The sequence below is a fragment of the Dromaius novaehollandiae genome, chromosome 8 (genome assembly GCF_036370855.1).
Source record: "Dromaius novaehollandiae isolate bDroNov1 chromosome 8, bDroNov1.hap1, whole genome shotgun sequence".
Taxonomy (NCBI): Eukaryota; Metazoa; Chordata; class Aves; order Casuariiformes; family Dromaiidae; genus Dromaius; species Dromaius novaehollandiae.
In genome coordinates, this window is record NC_088105.1 from 35,886,078 (window position 1) to 35,904,816 (window position 18,739).

General features: G+C 45.6%; 1 long non-coding RNA gene across 3 annotated transcripts; it reads right to left on the reverse strand.

Moving 5' to 3' along the window:
* Window positions 1-6,567: 6,567 nt before the first annotated feature.
* LOC135329059 (uncharacterized) lies at window positions 6,568-17,866 on the reverse strand. Of its 3 annotated transcripts, XR_010390261.1 has the most exons (6): window positions 17,673-17,866; window positions 17,342-17,419; window positions 11,533-16,504; window positions 10,883-10,992; window positions 10,415-10,463; window positions 6,568-7,715 (listed from the first exon to the last, which is right to left on the reverse strand). It is a non-coding gene; the product is annotated as an uncharacterized LOC135329059 (long non-coding RNA). The 3 variants fall into 3 exon arrangements; XR_010390260.1 differs by having other exon boundaries at window positions 10,883-16,504; XR_010390262.1 differs by lacking the exon at window positions 17,342-17,419 and having other exon boundaries at window positions 10,883-16,504.
* Between the last annotated feature and the right edge of the window lie 873 nt (window positions 17,867-18,739).

Here is an 18,739-nt window from a genome sequence, read left to right on the forward strand (position 1 = left end):
GATTAATTAATTATTTTTCTATTTAGGGAAATGGAAGCAGAGAGGAGAAAGACAATATGACAAGGAAACAGAAATGCATGGAGGTACTTTTCTAAGGTTTTCTTATAGCATATGAAAGAGCCCTGTAAATGTTTATAATTCTGCTTACAGTTTAAATCTAGATGTAACAGGAATATAAATTCTTGCCTTCCCTTGCCTTTGCTGGGGGCTTGAGACATAAGAGCAGAAACATCCTTAGGATTTAACTGAAGGGTGAGAAAGCTAAACCGTCAAGGAGGATTTTTCTTCCAAGTCTTTTATTTAAGCAAGTACTAATGATAGTAAAGACTTGGAAACAGCATGAATAAAAATCACTTATCTCAGTTAGGCATTGCTTCCTTGTGGTTCTGCTTTCTTCAGGAATTATCATCCTGGTTCTCCAGGGACAGGCTCCTGCCTCAGTACTTTCAGGGCTGCTTTTGTGTTAGGTGCAGGCCCTCCATGTCATAGACCCTGGAGGTGTGTTAGAATAAGGGAAATAGGGCTTTGCCTTCCTCTCCCACCACTGTTTTTTGGCACAGCTTTTGCCCAGACCTTCCTCGGCCACCTGCATGTCTCACCTCCTGCCTTGATTTTTCAGAAAGAAAACTGTGTTCCTCCTCCATCACGAGCGCTTCGCACTGCGAGCCGGAGACCTCTTAGACATCTGCCTAGGAGCACAGGCACCCAGCAGCAAAGGTTTGGTTTTGGAAAGCATGAAGAAACCCGGAGCATTATCAGGGGGTTTTGGTGTGACCTACTCTGCTCCAGCGCTGTCAGCAGCAGCTTCTGTGTTTGCCCTCGCAGCTGAAGGCAGAGAAGCTTGTGCAGTGGCTCTGCGGAGGACCCGCGTGCCAGCATGACCTTCCCGGGGGTGTTTTAAACCCAAACCCGGCTGAGCTCGGTCGTGGCACAGCTTCCCCGCTGGGAGACCAGCACGTTCTCGTGCATTCAGCACAAAGTTATTCTCACCGCAGGCTCCTCTGCTACCGGCCCCCGGGCCCCTCGGTGCCTGGAGCGGCTGCGCGAGGCGGCAGCAGAGGCCTCGTGCTCCTCGCGGCGGCAGACGGCACAGGGCCGTCGCGCGGCCCCGGGAGAGCGGCAGGTAGCGAGGGCTGGGACATGCATACGCCAGCCTGAGCTTCAAGCGGACCTGTGCTTTGCTGCCGGGCTTGTCCTCGAGTTTGTGCATGACGGTGTATTTCCTGGCTCATGCAAGTTGAAAAGCAGGCTGAAAGGAGCAGGAGAGAAGCTGAAGGCCATTCAGTCTGGTTGAGGCTTACTCAAGGCTACCAATTCACTGCTGCTTTATGGGCACGCTAGCAAGAAAAAGGGACCCATCTGGGGACAGACGATGAGCACTGGCTGTTCCGCTGCCTTTGAAAAGCCCCTTGGTACTACTTGAGTGAAATGGAATATATTTATTTCCAAACAGCAGAGCTGAATCCCTTCAGCAATTAAGTTACCTCATTCTCTGATAATGTTGCTACCCTTGAAGAATAACCACCTATATATGAGTTTTATAGCTTGTATTCCTTGAAGGATGCATTTGTGCTTTTAAAACAGGGACACTGTGTTTTTAAAATCCATTCTCAATTGAAAAGCCTCTCCTTGCCTGCCTACAGATGTGGATGTTTTCCGAGTACCACTGATCAAACTCCAGGGCTGCTACATTTCCCAGCTTTCTCATTGAAGGGAGAAAGCGATGGACTTGTGTGAAGGAAAGAGTGGAAGCAACATTCGTCTCAGGGGAGTTAAAACAGATGGGCTTACCTTGACTTCCATTGAGTTTGCAGAATGTAAGTAAAAGTTGATTTTAGATACAGCACATTCAGCTAGGTGTAATGTTTTATATACAGAATATATCAGAAAACATATGTTTGTATATAAATTTAAGGTAATGTCTCCCCTGGGATTTTTGGCATCAGTGTATCTGTGTCAATACGTATCCACTGTGTGTAAACAGTGGTGCACGCAGTCCGCAGTGGTGTGAATTACCCGCGCAAGACCTGCGGCAGCAGTGCTCCTCGTCGTTTAGCCTGTGGCGAGCTCAGCCGCACCAGTGGCCTCACCGGCAGCGGGGAGCGTGGTACGGCTGCTTTGCCATGGCTGCGGTTATCAGCAGGCGAAAGGAGAGACCCTGACCGGGTTTTGAAGTAGCAGCACTAATAAAAAATGACAGTGCTTCAGCAGCGGAATGGCTGGAGGCAAGGAGAGCAAGATGGGAATTTACTGAGGAGAGCAGATGTTGCTCTTCAGGAGGTGCTGTGGTTTAAGAGGTACTGGAAAGAGATGTTGAAAGAAATGTTGGAGATTATGGTAGATGTTATTTCCAGCCTCTGTCTTCGGCTTTCAGCCAAACAGGAATAAAAGCAGCTCTCGGGCAGAACTCGCGCAGCCAGGCTGGGTTGCAATGTTAGTCACGCAACAGCTCCGTTAGCGCTTTTACAGCGTGAGTTTGCCTGAGTACCCTCAGAAGTGCCACGCGAGCTTCATTCCAAGTGGTGGTGGCAGATATTCCAGAGTTGTACTGAGGTCTTCTTCACATCTAGCTTTAAAAGTGACATGAAAGCGTAGCCTCCTCTATGCAGCATGGTCTCACTGTGACTGCTGTCGGGCTGTGTCCGAGCCTCTCCCACCCTGGTCGTGCTCCCATGGGCTCCGGTGGGGAGGGTCATGGCTGGATCCATTTAGCGAAAGCTTTCTTGGAGCTTGTCAGTACTAAAGAAGTTAGTTTCAGAGCAAAACCTGTGTAGTTTTAAATCGTATTGTACTGACCTGGCACGTGGTCCCGGGGCTCTTCCAGCAGGCACCGGGGGCTGGCACGGGGCCTGTGCCCCGGCTCTCGGGGCTGCCCGGCACCTGCTACGCAGGAGACACTTGGCGAGTCTGGACCTTCCCCGAGAAACCAGCGGTCCCAAAGGGGCCAAGGGCGGCTCCTCGCCTTGCTCTGACTGCTTTATCAGCCCCCCAGGGTAAGGATAAGTCTAGGGTATATTGTCAAGGTAAAGGGTTAAAAATCCCATGAGAATATAGGAATCAAAGTTAAATACAGATTAAAGAAAGCAAAGCACATCATCAATAGTTACTTACTCCTGCTTTTAAACAGCTTTCCAGGATTTTCTTCCAAGGTACCACGAGCGAAGGGAGTTGAGGGCAGACTCTAGCAACCACTTCCAAAGCAGAAAGTTGCACTGAGGACCCTACTGTTTGCTGTGATCATCAAACCTTATTTATACTGCAGGTTCACTGGAGTAGCTATTTGAATACACAGTATTTTCCTCCCCTGAGTCTTCTCTCTGAGATATTAGCAAATGTAAAAATATTGCTCTGAAATCGTAAGTAGACCTGCCTTCCTCAGACCTTCTCTTAACGTGCACCTTGCATTCCTTAGTTAACACACTTCTGCTTGTCAGGCTGCAGAACGAACAGTGGTTTGCGGGAGACTGCAACCATACACATCTGCACCCTCTGGCCCCCTAGATCCAGGGCAGCATGTGCTGCTTGTGGACTGCTGCCGCCTTTGATGGAGTTTTTGATCACAACTGTCAAATGCTTCCTATTTTTTGGCCCCAGGAGGAAAACAGTGAAATTAGTTACAGTGATGTCCCAGTACATTTTCATTTCAGTAAAATAAATCACAAGATAAAAAGGAGCGTTAATGACTTACACTGTCTCTTGATTTTTAAAAGGACACCTGCACTGTGTGTTGCGCTTAGATTGTCCATTTGATTTGAATTGGCTTTACTCAATTTTCAGGCAATCAGAGGAACCACAAACCCCGTCAGCATAATTTTATTTTCTTAAGAAAACAAATGCAAGTTTGTATTGTATTAGCATGGTCAGGCTGGCCCCTGCTGCATCCTTTAGTGACCCTGAATCATTCACAGGGGAAAACCTTTCTAAATCTTTCTCTTCCTTGCAGCTCCCCCAGGTATTTTTAGGAAAGATGCCTTGGCAGCAGGGTCTGGTAATTGCCATGGGGTTTCCAGGGACCAGCTAGGGCATCTCTCGCATGAGCCCATCAACTTCTGACAGAGGCTACACCAGAGACTAAAATATTCCCTAAACCATGGGATCCTAGCAAGTATAAAGAACATAGCTGTCTCGTCCCTCTGTTTTTTAAGTGAGATTGCCCCCTCTGACATATATGAATACATTGATTTCTAAGTCGATGATAAAATGTGTCTCTGCAGCTTTTCTCTTCATTAGGCTGTATTTCTAACTTGCATCAGGAAATCACGGTGTTGAGATAAACAAACTTGTCTAAACACTGTGATTACTTCTGGTGCTCTGAGGGGGAACGCGAGTCCGTCACATCTGAGGAGAGCAGCCCGCGGTCGGAGGCGCTCCTGGGAGCACGGCTTTGCCGGGGAGGTCTAACGCAAGGTGTACATCAAGCTCCTTTGCTTTGGGTGCTTGGGGGCTCAGGAAGAGGTGGTTTCTGTTTTTCTGCACCCAAACACCTGCTTATATTGTACTGCTACTGAACAGGCTGCAAAATTATTTATTTTCATATTAATGTATTTTGTTTAGAATTTGCCAGTTCCCGTGATTGAAACTCTCTAGTGCTTCAGTTCCATTAGTGCATGTTCCTCATTGGGCTTCCTCTAATTTCCTTTGAAATTCGAGTTTTTTAGACTGAAAAATGATATATTAAGCCATCTGTGCAGAGGACAATGTCATCTTCCCTATTCCATCCCGTCAAACAAACCCTTAAAAAATTGCAGGACTAGGACTAGGAAAACCTTCCAGGCTGCTTAATCAGATCAACAGCTTTGGTCTCTGAGCTGCGCTCTGCAGTGAGGCGGCAGAGCAGGGCTGTCCGCGCCAGCAATGGGCCTTCTGCCTCCGGCTCCCTTTTCTGGGGAACTGGACCATTGCCTCTGGAGAGCATTAATTGTTAAGTTAAAGTGTTTTAAATATAGCTATGATGTAGTGCACTTTATGGTACCTCTCTTAGGATAGAAATTGGGAGCAGTAGGTTTCCACTATTTACCTTTCCTCTCATCCCAGTTACTTGTCAACTCGTTGCATTCCTGATGCAACCTGTGTGTCATAGGGCAGGTTAGTCTCTTTTCTTACCAATAAATAAAATAAAGCAGTTAATTTCTAGAACGTTATCGTGGTGACAGCACCAACAGTAAAAACGAAGCGGTTGCAGTCTGACACAGTGAAAAATAAATCTGGGCCAATCCTCAACACTAGCTAAGCGGCTACTCTACTTTCATTTATCCTGCCTCTCTTTCACTGCAATGAATTGCATTTTACGTTGACCCTTTGCTAATCATCTTTTCTGATGCTGAGGAATCATATCCTGTCTGCACTTTCCAGCGTGATGAAAGGGCTGTTGTTCTTTGCTGGGCTATAGACAATACCCTATTGTAGTCAACTCAAACTGAACCAAACGCTTGAACTGGATGGGATTTCCCTTAGACTGCTGCATCTCCTGCAGGTGTGCCACCGCTGGAGCCGGGCAGTTCTTCCTTGTTTGCATGTTCTCCTTTTTCTGCATTCATAATTCAGGAGAAAGTAAACTGCTCTCTATCTGTGGTGGGCAAGATCAGTGAACACGGGGAAGGATTGCCGGCAGAGACTGTGAAGCCCCCACCAGAGGTTAGACAGGGCAGGTATCTGCCAGGCATGATAAATACAGATAATTCTGGTTTGGGATAGAGAAGTAGACTATATGACCTCCAGCTGCCTTCTAACCCAGTTCGTCTAGGTTTTTATATAGCACATATGCATGTTAGTGTCACAGTTTGATGTGTTTTAATATCACTCATATTGCAATATAGTTTGATTCCCCAGGAGAACGTTCATGCAGAATTACCTTGTGCCATCAACAAGAATGAAAAAGTGTGGCTTGTGCATCCAAATACAAAGATGTTTTTATGACAGAAAACTGGTCAGCAGCAGCCAACATACCCAAGAGCAATTGCAGGTGTGACTGTGTACTGCTGTGCCCCGAGCGAGGCTTTGGCGTGCTTGAGAGTGTTGCCTCCTGAACAAACTGGGAAATGCAAAGCCCCAGGTCATGGAGATATTGCAGAGGATTGGGCCATTGAGAAACAGCTACATCTGCGAAACCCTGGAACAGCGAGAGGCTTTGTAGAATTTAAACGCAGAGTTCAATTCATCTAACAAGAAAATCCGAGCTGTCACAGTCTGGGCTGGGCACCTCACTAGATGGACCCACTCACTGGACCCCCTGCTCTTACGGGGTAGTTCTTTGGTTATGGTTCCTACATGCTAAATAAAGGAGAACTGTAACGCTTCTTGAGCAGCAAGACAGTCGAACCTCTTTGCCTCTGAAAACAGAGGTTTCAGCCCCACATCTTCCCAGCAAGCGGTGCAAAGCCAGGCACACAAGCTCAGCAAGAAAACCTTTTAATTATCTCCCTGAACCCTGCAAGAATGGTGCAGATTCCTGGAAAACAGCTAAACCTCTGAATACAGCTCCCTCGCCAGTGCCTCCCATGTTCCTCTGCCTCCCTTCATGAAGGCTGCCCAAGCCGCTTTCTCTATCCTCTGAGCTTTTCTGGCAGGCGTTCAAAGCCAGGGGCCCTGCTTACAAAGACAGTATCACTTAGCGTGTGCATCAAACAACACAGACACATTCCTACGTTATCAGATTTTCTTGTATTTTCATCTGGTATAGCTGCAGCAGAAAACATGTGAAGAAAAAATATAAAACAGGCATGGTCTTTGTATGGTTGTGACTCTTCCTCCTCTTCTCCCAATATATATTAGAGGTGTCAATATTTGGTCCTGCTGTGCCACAGAATTTGTCAATTATCTGTTAAGAGATCACCACCGAGTCCTCACCAGGGCCCCAGGTACCAAACTTACAATTCAGTCAACTTGCCAAGTTCACTGCCTCATTTTCTCAACTTGCGTCTGAGATGCTGCGGTTTCCGTTCGTCTGATAGTCCTGCGTTCTTGCTTCCTCGTCTGCCCTTTCATTAGGCTATTCTTCAGTTTCCATAGAGACCACAAACCTCACCTTCTCCTCCGAATCAGGGTCCCTTTGTCGCGTTTCATGACTGCGGAAGGACATTAGTTGGCTCCAGGCACTTAACTAGAGGAAAAGATGAATTTGAGTCCCTCAGCCTAACAGTAACTTCAGTGAGAGCAGGCTCAGGCTATGGTGGGACTACAAAGAGCAGGTAATTCTGCGAAGGTTATTGTGTGATAGCTTTAATGAAACGGAGTTTCGTGGAACACTTGCTGGCAAATGAAGACGGGACCTTGAGGTCTCGAGAGGAGACAAGACCATTCTTGTTGCTCTCATGTGAAAGCAGTGATGTCCTTGGTAGAGCAAGCCAGGAAAGGCTGAGCGGTCCTGCTTAGAGCTGCCAGGTATCGGCAGCCTGCCGTGACCTGCCCCTCCGGTTAGCACCAGGGTGGCCGTGCGCGTTATGGTTCATGGCGTGCTGCTGCTGGTGGTTCCTGTGGCTCGTGAGAAACATTTTTGCTCAGAGCACCTCACCTCCCGTTATTGCTCCTTCGGCAGGGCCGTGGCCGGCAGACACGCAGACACCGCAGGGGCAGCGCCGGGGGGAAGGGTGCCGGGCAGCTCCTGACGAAAAGGAGCCCACCTGGCAGCAGGGCCACGTCTCCGCAGATGCAATGGGATCACCTGAAGCTGTTGCCTGCCAGAAACCTTTCCTTTTCCAGTTGTGTGCCCTGGGTTCCTGCAGGAGCAAAAGAGAAACACAGAAATGTTTTCATCCTATTAGCTCCGAGTGCCCAAATGCCAACTATTACAGGCCAATGCTGGTAGCCAAGGGAACAGCCCTCCCGTGTGAAAATAAGAAAAAGCCAGACAGCGTGTGGAGAGGATGGCACACAAAAGGCTCGCCAGATCATGAGAACATTTGGGGTTTGTTGTGCGTGGGTTTTTTTTTTTTAATATAAATGGATAGCTCCAATCTTTTATCCATTCTGAGCGCTTTGACAGCCTGCGATCTAAAGTGCTGGGGCACTCTTCAGCCTTTAATGGCTTCTGGGAACGCTTCAAACTACTTCGATCAAATAAATGCACAGCTGGGCCTGGACTAGAAAACCAGCGCAGCTTCCAAAATCAGACCTGTGTGTCTGTGCACCCGTGCCCTGGTTCAGCCCTGGCGACAGACAGAGAGCAGAGAAGGCTCTGATGAAAGACCACGTTTCTGCTCCAGCCCTCGGCTCCTCTGCCAGGCTGGGATGCAAACGCTGTGCGGGCCCGTATTGAATAAGTGCAAGGGCACACGTGCATCAGCGCCTCCGGGGCATACCCCCACCAGGAGTTTCACCCAGCGGAGACTGCACAGGAATTAACAGAGGAGATCCTGAACTTGCAGAAGGACTTCCAGCTCAGGCTGTCCAGACCCTTTGCAGGTATCTAAGAGCCAATTTGATCCGATTTGGGATTATATGCCAGGAAATTAAATGCAAGACTGCATTCACCCTTCTTCCATTCCAGTTCTCTCTAAAAGCTGGTAACTCATTTTGGTGAATGGAACAGTATCTAAAACTGCCGCAGGCTTTTCTATCTGCCCCCTTCCCATAGTGGCAAAAGCAAAGGGATCGTGCACAAAATAACTTCTGTATGCAGCATGACACGTGCTTTAGACTTGACTAACCACTCGTTAGGTACTGCCCATTGGGTGCACATCCTCTTCACATTTTTTGGTGCTACGTGGACTCTAAGGACATGAGATAAATGATATGCATATTTTTACAAGAGGGACTTCAGTGAGGTGGAATAAGCAAAAAAGATTTAATATGTGAATACAAAGAGGCAGATGACTCTAAAACTCTGGTCAGTTTTCAGGTTTGGACTTCATTAGTCCTCCGTCACATGTACATTCAAAGGGGACATTATAAATATCCAGGTGCACACTTTCATAAATAATTTCCATGTCACCATTATACACTTCAAACTTCTCCCTCTCTACACTGCATCAGTTAGGCTTTGGGGAAATCCAGTTCTGTGAATTTACAAAGGATTTAAAACTCAAAGGCTAGTCTCTATGAAAATACAGCGAAAATTGTAAGGAGTGTTGAGAGGAAAGGGAGAAAAGAGCAAAATCAGTGTATCCTTGTCCCACCTAATCTGTACAGATTTACTTCCTGCTCATCTACAGAGCCTATGCGGTGGGGTTTCAGAGTTCGGGTTAAGAGGCTTAATTTTATATCCATCTTTTTTATTATCTTTGCTTTGTCTACATCCTGGGGCAGGGTTTACTGCAGTTCTTAAAAGTAAGCAAGGATCAGGTTTTCCCATGCACAGCAAAATGTTTTAAAAAATGTGGATTTCTTCTCTATTTCTAGGCTACTTCTAGGATCCATTGCACTAGATTCTGTACAAATGGACAAGAATTGAAATCCCGGTGTTATTTGCACTAAAAAGGTTCATAGGTCAAGTGAGAAAAAAAACAGAATTCACTTTGAATTAATTACTCAGTTAATCTCACTTTGTGTAAGGACAGATAAATACTTAGCTAGAAAATTTTTCTGCTATGCAATTTATTCTGGTCCATTTTTGCTCTGAACCCCTCTTCTTTGCGTACTCTCTGGTATTTTGGTCCTATTTTTCTCCAAAGCTCTGCTATGAACTATCTTCTTGGAGCGTTTGGGCCAAGGTAAGTCACACTCTGGCAAGTCATTAGTGTTAAAATAACTTCACTGGTCCCTGAAGAGGGGAGCGGATGCCTGACGTGCTGCAGAAAGTGCGCAGAGTCCCTTTGGTTTTAACCGTATTCATAGGCTGCACAGTACTGCACATAGCAATTTCCAACATGAAATAGCATTTATGTTTTTCACTTTCTAGTTCACGACTCCAAGCGTAGGGAGCACTTCATCAGTTCCTCTCCATGTGCTGATCTGATCAATTCGCGGTGCCATGACAAAAGCAGAGGAGAAAAGTCCCACACCCCAGACTGCACGAGGAGCTTTCTGAAAGGAAGTTTTCCAGCCCTGTTGTGTTAAGGTTCAATCCAACCAGATTTCGAGGTTGTATCTGTTTCCCAGTGTCACAATATCTCCGATTCAGATTAGCGACCAGGGACTGAATCGAAGAACTTTGTTCTTTCAGGTTTAAACATGGGAAGATGTTGCTAACTTTCCCGTGCCACCTTATCTCCCAAGGCAACGCTGCCGGCTCCTGGACTTGCCCGAAGCCCTGACGCTTGCTGCTCTTCTGCAGTGTCGGCAGCGGGCTCCCGAGCACCAAGTGCCTCCACTTGCCTCTGCGCCCCTTCCCCAGCTCGTAAGCATTACGCTGCCATTGCACTCTGGCGAAGCACCGCACCTTTGCTTCTCCTCGAGTGCAATGTTTTGACCGGTGCTTCGAAAACGTAAAACTTTTCACCAATTGAGCTAAAGGTCTTGTAAGAGCATTGCAACATACCTGCTTCTGGCGTGACAGTAAGCGTTCTGGGATCGGTCCGGCAAAATGACTGAAATCAAGAGGAGATTATTCATTTATTCAAATCATGGATCAAAACCCTTGATTAAAATGTTCCCCAAACATTATAGTGCGAAAAAAAAAATATATAAAATGTTTCCAGGGCTCGGTTATGGTAAATAGAGCCTTAGGTTGCACCTTGTAAATGCACAACCTCTAAGACAAAGTCATCCTGCATTTGAAAGGCCTGAACACTTTATATTCTTACCTAAAGGTCGCTAGAGAGACATACAGGCACTGCAAAAGAAATATGTTCTGTCCCTATGCATTATTTAATACGTACATTAGAATGGTATTAGGTTAGAAAAGGAAGTTCATATAAAATTAAAATTGATCAATGTAGGTATCACCTATCTTCTATCATTTATAGCGCTATATTAACTAGCTTTTAGTTAGTGTAGCAGTTTAAACCATTGATGGATCAGCATCGGCGCTGTGGTGGGATCTGGGAACGTCCGCAGCCTGTTGTGGGAGCAGTGACTAGAAGATGAGGTCTTCCAGGGTCAGCTAGGAGCTTCTTGCTGTAACACACAGAAAACTGAAATTACACAGCTAGGTACACTGCAGAGGTATTTTGTTTAACTGTGAAATGTTGTGGAAAGGTTTTACTGTTTACTATAACAAAACTTTTGTGATACTCCTATAAGAATTACCCTTTGTACTGAATTTGTTCACACACTCTGTGTCTTTTGTAACTATGTCAGTGCGACGGTCCTTAGCACCCTCCAGTACCTCCCAAATTCTGAGAAGCACAGAAAACTTACAAAACCAAGCCCAAAAGAGCTTAGAATAAGCTCAGCCTTTCAAAAAGATCTAAAGCTTTTCACATCAAGTTATATATAGCCTCCCTGGGGGCCAAGGTCTGCTCGTAGTAAATACCATGGTGTGCGAGCTGCCAGTTTAAGGCCTGTTCAGGTCCCTGTGACAGCTGACTTCACTCTATCTCAGCCTACATAAAAACCAAGATACTACGTATTTCTTTTGTGTCAACTTCAGAACAAATAAGCAACGCAATGCAATAGAGAAATGCTCCACTTAACAAGCCACACAGAATAATTTACCTTAAGATAGCACAGCCACAACAGACTGCTTACACTGCTGGCAGCGTCGCCGTTTCTTATTTTCTCTTCCTTTATGAATGGCACTTGTGCTGAGGCGGCTACTGCACCTTTGCAGAAGGACATTCCACAAATATTATCAGAATAACATCCAAAGGCAAGTTTCCCATCATAGGGCTTGTTGGCTTGCCAGTAATTGACAGGTCCTTGCCACTCTAAATACTCTTTGGAAAATACAGCTCCGTTTGGCCCCCTCACTGACCTTGTGTGACCTTAGATGAGTCTATAACCACTCAGTGCCTTCATCTCCTTTTCTGTGCTAGAGAGATAATATGAATTTTCTTCTCTGGTGTTTGCAGGATTTTGGTAAAGCAACTAGGATTTTGGAGGCAGAAGCTCTGCACAAGCGTGGAGCGCTTCCAGGCACAGCAGAGCTGGGAAGAAATCAGCTCCCTTTTCTTCAGCATTTTTTTCCAAAATAATGAAATAATGAAATGCTCAGACCAAGCCATGAAGTGTCGAAAGAGGGCCGTCAGAATAAGGATTTTTATTTATTTATTTATTTTTTACAGGAGTTCAGGGTAGCCCTAACTTCAAATTGGGAAATTACATCAGAGCCAAACAACTAACATTTTTCTTCTACAGCTTTCCTATCCTAACTTGCTCTGTAAGCTAAAAAGCAATTCTGCGTTACTTGTGATGCACTCAGCGAAGTGCACTGGAATGCTTTGGGTGACAAGTGCTGTATAAACGCACAGGGGTTTTTATTTTATTTCCTCCTTCTATCCTACCAGAAGTCTCTTGATTGCTAAGAAAACCCTCCAGGGTATGTTTAAAGCATCATATTTCAGTTTTGCATAGATAGACTCACATCTTATAGAGAACTCCCAAGATACTCATGAATTAGAGTGCATGTATACATTATAATTATGCTGCTCACAAATCCTCATTTGAAATTACCCTGCCAAAGTGGCCTCGATTTTACCAATCCATATCATACAAATTTCTTACTAGTTGATCCAGGGGAAAAAAGATTATAAACAATACTATATTACAAAATCATATTACTGTATTACAAACAAGACTGCAAAATAAAATGTAGTATCAAACATCATATCTGAAACTACTATGCTGCTGGTAATTGTAATTTGTGTAATTAGAAGGGAATAACAACAAACCAGAAATATGTGGTATAGTCTGAAATTAGTACAATTAGTGGCTATTGGGTCTGTTTCAAAAGCTGATACTGAAGAATGAGAGCAATGGGAGACTGCAGATATGGATTAAGAGATTAGGTATCTAAAAATTGGCACAGAATTGGATCATTAAAATCTTAAGAGTTTTGGAAAACTCTTTTTCATGTAGATTCTGGGCCACACTGTTGATACGGTGTTTGGAGAATTAGAGCAGACACTAGTTTGATACGGAAATGCACAGTAGGGGCCTTGCACCCTCCTGCATCTCAGCTTGGGGCTCCCTGGATCGCGGGTGTCCAGGCAGGTGTATACGAACCACCCAGTATCAGGGCCTGATTTGAATCCCTGGATGTTACCCCAGCACAAATTACTGCAGGAATAATTCAACTGGATACAGTGCCTATTTTCTGTCCTGTTTTCTACTGTGCCACGATCCCTCTCCCTACCTCTTCCTTCTGCTTCACCCCTGAGAAAGCCCAGCCCCAAGCAGAGTATTCCCAGCCCCGGGTCTAGTGAAGAAGACGCTGACAAGCGCAGGGGAGGAAGGAGGAGACGTTCTTCCTTCTCCATCTACCAAAGCGGGAGAAGAGCTACCTGGGAGATTTCCCCTCTCTCCTGTGGTAATAGTAAGAAATTCCCAGTAGAGTGACTTTCTCTACAGATTGAATAAAAAGCTTGCACTGTAACAAGGAGCAGAGTATTGTTTTGCTCTCTCGGTGTGGCGATTACCGATACAAAGCCACCCAGACCATCCATCTGGGTGGGCGGGCGCAGCTCCAAGAAGGCACTGCATTGCCTTTACGCACACCTCGCAGAGAGAGACGGTTACTGGCAGCAGAGCCAAAGGTAAGCAAGCGGCAGAGCTGCTTCTGTTACAATATAACACAGGAAAAGAGCCACCCGAACAAGTCTGTTTTCCTTTTTACAGTATTATGCAGCTTCTTTACCCAATATCATCTTCCATCCAGAATGAATCCACACAGCATTTATGACATGACACAATATGGTGCTAGTATTTTTTTACATCTCAGTACAAAACCAACTCCGTTAGCGATCTCTTTGCAGTCGCAGGGAGCAGAAAAATAGTCCTGCAGTGAACGCTTTCATCATTTACGGCCAGGTGTTCATGAGTGTATTTAATTAATTAGACCTGGTCACCGGTCTCTTTGAAGTAGATCGCTTTATTAAAGGAGGTTGGCCGTGTGCTTCGATCAATGCAAACATGTAAAAGAGAAAACAGTGGTTCTGGGAACCGCGAAGCTGGGACGGGCTGCTCTATTTGTAATACAATCGGCTGCAACTGAGAAAACCAACAGGTCTCCTGTATTTCCAAGTACGCTATTGGGACCGTATATCTAGCACTATCTCTTTATGACTTCAGAGACTTTGAGGAACAATTTCTTCCCAGAAGGACACACAATTTAGCCTTTGTAACATAAGGGAAAAAGAGCGAGCAGGCAGACGTTGGCCCTTTGACAACATCCTCACAGTATCAAAGCACAGTGGTTATAAGCCAAGATTTGCACTACATTTTTCCACCCCTTACGGATTTTGATTATGTCTCTTGAACATAATCTCCAGGTTGAGAATAGACTGCTAGGAACATCATTAACTACATACGACCTGCGACCTGCTGAAACGAGACAGGCTGATCCATCTGGATGCTGTGTCACCCTGAGGAGAAGCAGTCTAATAGGAGCAGCCCTTACGTAGCTGATGCATCTGTTACAGCATCATCAGCTGCTGGGTCAAAAAGCCCATAGCTGTGTGCTGCCTGGGCAGCAAACTGTTCAAAGAGAGCCTCAAAACACTTTAAACCAGTTTTGATGGTGTTTTCATGTAGCAAAAGAGCCTTCCTCTGTACCAACACACTATACACATTTTACGCAAAAAGTTTCATTTTATAACTTTTGAGCTTTTCAAGCCTCTGTGAGTCATCCAGCGTTAGGAATAGGATCACACACACCCCCTACCCCTCAACATGCACTTTCTATGCAGTTTTGATTATCTATAACTTGTGCCACTTTTATCCAGGGTGTCCACAGTCCCAGCTGCCTGGGTGCTACGTTGTCTGGTCACTACGCTGTCTGGGTGCACCCGCAGGCATTACCGACGACCATTAGTCCTCTTGGGAGAAAGCCTGCATCGGCACGGCCCGTCCAACATCTGGATTCAGGATCCACATGCACCACTTGGAGGAAGTGAACATTACAAGCTCAAAAAAAAAAAAAAAAAAAAAAGTGGAAAGAGATCAAGGCTTAAAATTTCACCTGCTTCTCCAATGCCACGAGCCACCTGTAGCTGCTTACGCCTGTACGCAGGGCTCCTCAAACGCTGTAGCACTGCACCAGCCACTGCATCTTCCTGTGCGGAGGTGGCGCTTACTTGCTTTCCCCAAGTGAAACGAATGCCCAGAACAGCACGTAGCAAACAACCAGGCAAAGCCTCTTCCTCTAAAAGAGCTTTACTTTCTTGAGCTGCCATAAGAAAGGAACTGTGATTTTTTTGTGTTAACACTCTCACTTTTCTTACTACCAGGGGCTGCTGAAAACAGAGCCATAGGCCTTACTCCCACGGTATGCAAGAATGTTTTTCATATACTGCCACCTGTCATCACAGCGTACACGCTCTATCTTCACTCTACGCCTTTGTGGGTTTTATTCCAGCAGTAATTATACCTTTTATAAGAAGCCTGTTGCAGGTTCCACTCCATTGGAAATACCTGCTTTAACTCATACATGCTCTGGCTGAATAGCATACAGTGAGATTGTTTAATAATTTCTTCTGCTGTACATATTTTCAATTGTGGCCAGATTCATGCTGGCGTTTCTGCCACTTAATTTATTTCAATAATAAATCTGGCTCTTTATCCAGACCACAGCATTCATGTTCTAAGTCAGCAGTGTAACTTAAGGTAATGTATACACACACACACACCACAAGCTTTACACATACTTACACACACTAAAATTGTAAGAGATTGCACGAGTGCCTGCATACATTTACATACCTTGCCCTAGTTATTTAGATTGCTGTTTCAGAACAGGTATGCAACTGCATTTAATTGGAGCCCAAAATCTAACCAGTCAGGACCATGCTCCCTAAATCTGTGTCATAAAAAGAATATAACAGAAATAGTATTGCAGAAGCTGGCCAGAGGCTGAAACAATTTGTGTGAAATCGAATAATCCCCATGAGCACTGTGCACTCAGGAGCATCACTGTAGCAGTCAGGCACAGGTGGAAGTCAGATACACCGTGATAAATCAGTTGGCAAGATGCTAGAAGCAACATTCAGGCTGAAGGTATTTAAAACCTGTGTGCATGCCTTGTCTGAAACTGGAGTCTCCTGCCTCAGATACTTAATCCGTAATTCGGGAGATCTGGGGTGATTCCTTTTGCTTTTTTCCTCTGTAGCGTGGGGCAGCTCTCAAACCCCACCTGCCCCTGTAGCTTATCTGTCCAGCAGCGCTGGAGCTCCTCTGCCTCCCGCCTGTTTCAGCAGCAGGCTCTGGAGGAAGAGAAGCCGCTGCCTGCACCTACTGCCACGTGCGCTCCTCCCGCTTTGGGGTGTCACATCACGTGAAGGGGACTGTAACGCTTCTGGATCCAGACTGGCCAGGGAGAAGCTCCACGCTCTCAGGGCCTACAGCAGCACGTCCCCCAGACCTGGGATCATCACCGACAGCGACGGGCACTGCCCAGGATCAACTGCAGCCTCGCTGAACTTCTCACCCTTAACCGAGATGACCGTACAAGTCAGAGACAGTAGTTCTGTGCCTGCAGGGAGCCAAACGAGAGTGGTTTTAGAGTGCAAGGTGAGGGGGTTAAGCAGTAAACGAAAGGAGCTCGAGATCTGTGCTTGCTACAGCAGGTGGTTAGCTCAGGGGAGATGTGGGACCCATGACAGCTTGCACTAAGCAGAACTGCAAACACAGCAGGAACCTTCACAGAGCACCCAAGCTGCTCACAGCTTGCATCGAGTTACATTTCCTGCTTATACACATTTGCATAGAAGAAAAAAGTGACTGCTATATTTGGAATGTATATATTTTCAGAAATCGCTCTTCACATGACTGCTCTTTGTTCTGTTTGATGCTACAACACACAAACTTATTTCCATCTGTCACAGTGGATCTTTCTATTCAGAATACACACAGTTTCATTCCTGTACTTCTAGGAAGCGCTTTTTCTTCCTCACACTTTTGTTGAAACAGCAAGTTTGGGAGTTGAAGCCAAGCAGAGCTCTGCTGTTTCACCAGCAGTCCCCGGCTGTGCCTTCCCAGCTCTCCAACTGAGCCGGGGAAAAGGACGCTTAATGCATGTGTGAGCATTCGTATTCCCCTGTCAGAGAAAGTCACTGGCTGAAAACCTACGTTTGTTCAGAGAAGAGGAAATGAACAGCTTGAAACCTTCCTTCCAGCATTTAAACTGGAAGCAAGCCCAGCAGAGTCATGCTCTCACTGCATAACAGCACAAGGCAAACAAGGTCATTTGCTCTGAGCACATTTTGCCTCCCCAAAACCATGTGCCCATTTTAATGTTTCAGGTGGTGCAAGAACACCTGCCTGATCCTCAGCATCCAGCTGTGTTTAAAAACCAGCGTGCCAGAGTTACCTCTGTTTGCTCATCTCATTATGGGAAGGAACTGTTCTGCCACCTGCCAAACTGTCAGTTACTCTCCGACTGAAGACTCTGTTGTCAGAAAGAGACAGAGCTCAGGCTGAAAATGTCTCTCTAGCAGTTAACAGCACCTTTTCTTACTTCACGTATTACAGAAATCTAGAGGTAATATGATTCCACAATATAAACTATGCGCAGCCACCTTGAAACTAGCAGCCAATATTGGTCATCATTTGCATTTGAATATATTCAAATATCTTCTTTCACATGTATCTCCTGAGGCTATCACACACATTTAGAAATCCCTAAATGTGGCTGTAAATACCTTGCTCCTCTGTGAGAGCTGGAGGCTATCTCACTGCATTCAGTATGATTGTTCCTGTGCACCGTGGAAAGGTCAGGGCCTTCACCTGTAAGCTGCAGCCTCCAAGAAGAAAGAACGAACCAGCTGCAGTTTGTGCAACTCTGGCATATCATCAGCTTTTCTAAACAGAAGGTAGCAGAAAACATACTAAGACATTGAATTAATTGTTCCCCCTAAAAGATATGGTAAAAATTGATTAGAAATCATTCTTTCATTTCAGCTGTTGCTACGCAGTGTGCAAGTTAAAATGCTGAGCACACTGAGAAGCGCACAAATACATGCATTTTGCTAACTTGCCAAGTAAGCTGACATACTTTTCAATAGCGTGATTGTAGCACAACCCAGTATCCAGGACCTCCCTCTGCTCCTTCAAGGGCAATGTTCACTTCAGACTGGCAAACCCACATTACTACCAGCTGCTAACAGGAGTTCTTCATAGTATCTATCGCAAATCCAGCAACAGAGCACAGCATCCAACACGTACACAGGAGTGCCACATAAGCTGTATGCCAGCTCTGTTACAGGTGAGCTCTTAGAATAAAAGATGGTATTTTGCACTGTCAGTTACCACAGCTTGTGTTTTTTCAGACCGAGGAATACTATTTTTAATTTGTACATAAAAGATCACACCAAGAAACTGCAAGCTGCTTTTTACCACAAGAAAAGGTCAGTGGTGTAGGAGATCTATATCACAAGGTTTAGAAATATAGATAAATACATAAAATGGCAGACAGGACCAAAAAGCATTAATCAGATTGAGTATGACAGCAAAGCATGAAGTTACACAGAAAGGAGACTTCCTGGGTTTGCACTGGCATCCCCTGGGCAAAGCAGTGTTCCTGGCCTGTGACAGACAGGCACACATTCAGGGTGGGGTCTGCACAGGCAGGTGTTACCAAAAAAATGAGCACACAAGGATGCAGCTCACAGTGTGATTGGCACTGCTCCAACATGCAGAGGTTGTTGCCCAGCAGAAATCTATTTCAATTTTGTAAGCTAGAGCGCCTTTAAAGAGAGGGCAGCTTAGG